We start from the raw sequence: 1,273 nt of genomic DNA, 5'->3' as shown, positions 1-1,273 counted from the left end.
ATATATATATATATATATATATATGTTCACAGAATTTCAAGGCAAACTCATGTGTTGTCTGCTTAGAAACAATGTCTGCCATGAAAGTTTTAAATACAAGTCACCACTACAGCACTATGCACAAAGCTAAATATGAGAAGTTTACTCAAGTTGCAAATACATAAACAGTATGTAAACAACACGACTATTTACCAGAATCATCATCACACAGGAGTCACAGAAAGGTGAAGACGCAAAGAGTAGGTCAGAAAGGTGAAAGGCTTCAAATATCTGGGGTCAACCATCCAGAGCAACGGACAGTGCAGAAAAGAGGTGAAGAAGAGGATGTAGGCAGGATGGAGTTGGTGGAGACGAGTGTCAGGGCTGTTGTGTGACAGAAGGATAGCAACAAGAGTGAAAGGGAAGGTTTACAAGYCCGCAGTGAGACCTGCTATGATGTATCGATGATAAGACAGGAGGCTGAYCTGGAGGTGGCAGAGATGAAGATGCTGAGATTTTCGTTGGGTGTGACAAGGATGGACAAGATTAGAAATGAGAAGATCAGAGGGACAGAGAAAGGGGAGCAGTTGCAAGAGAAGCCAGGTTGAGATGGTTTGGACATGTGTTGAGGAGGGATTGTAGACATACTGGACAAAGGATGTTGGAGATGGAGCTGCCAGGCACAAGGAGAAGAGGAAGACCGCAGAGAAGATTCTGGTTGGTGTAACAGTAGAGGAAGCAGGGGATAGGATGAGATGGAGGCAGATGATCCACTGTGGTGACCCCTAAAGCGAGCAGCCGAAAGACAAATGAAGAAGATAATCACACAGGAGTCCGCATTTAAGGCATCTTATATTTTCTTAGGCTCGTTCTAGTTCTTACCTGAGCCCATGGGATCTCTAAAGTTTCTCATGTTCCATTTCCCTGATGTTTCCATCATTAGGAATGTCCATCAATCACAACAGCTGTCCTCTGCTGCTCAGGGATCACAATGTCCGGCTGTTGGCCACTACCCTCTTGTCTGTTTGATTCTGGAAGTCACAGGATCTTAGCTCAGTCATTCTCCACCACCCTGGGAAGTGAGTTCCACTTTGATTGAGGGGGTCTTCAGTAAAAACCAGCCCCATGTCCTACGCTTTGCTTCATACAGAGGGTCTGGACTCTCGGCTATTGAGAAGTGATTGCTTGCTGGAGGCGTGGACTCGAAGTTTCGAACGATTAGATCTGATCATACCCAATCGCTAACGTTTGGCTGTGATGTGTGTAGTGCGCCAGCTCGACTGTGAAGGAAGCT

General features: G+C 45.5%; 1 long non-coding RNA gene across 1 annotated transcript in view; it reads right to left on the bottom strand.

Annotated features, from left to right (window-relative positions):
- LOC106530268 (uncharacterized) overlaps positions 1–1,063 on the bottom strand; it is a 4,728-nt gene extending 3,665 nt beyond the window's left edge. The window contains exons 1-2 of the long non-coding RNA XR_001311754.1: positions 862–1,063; positions 628–764 (exon numbers count right to left, since the gene is read on the bottom strand). This is a non-coding gene — a long non-coding RNA (uncharacterized LOC106530268). The remainder of the gene's footprint in view (positions 1–627; positions 765–861) is intronic.
- Between the last annotated feature and the right edge of the window lie 210 nt (positions 1,064–1,273).

The sequence above is a fragment of the Austrofundulus limnaeus genome, unplaced genomic scaffold, assembly GCF_001266775.1.
Source record: "Austrofundulus limnaeus strain Quisiro unplaced genomic scaffold, Austrofundulus_limnaeus-1.0 Scaffold5, whole genome shotgun sequence".
Classification (NCBI taxonomy): Eukaryota; Metazoa; Chordata; class Actinopteri; order Cyprinodontiformes; family Rivulidae; genus Austrofundulus; species Austrofundulus limnaeus.
The sequence above is the reverse complement of the archived record's forward strand: the minus strand, read 5'-3'. Positions and strand labels throughout refer to the sequence as shown.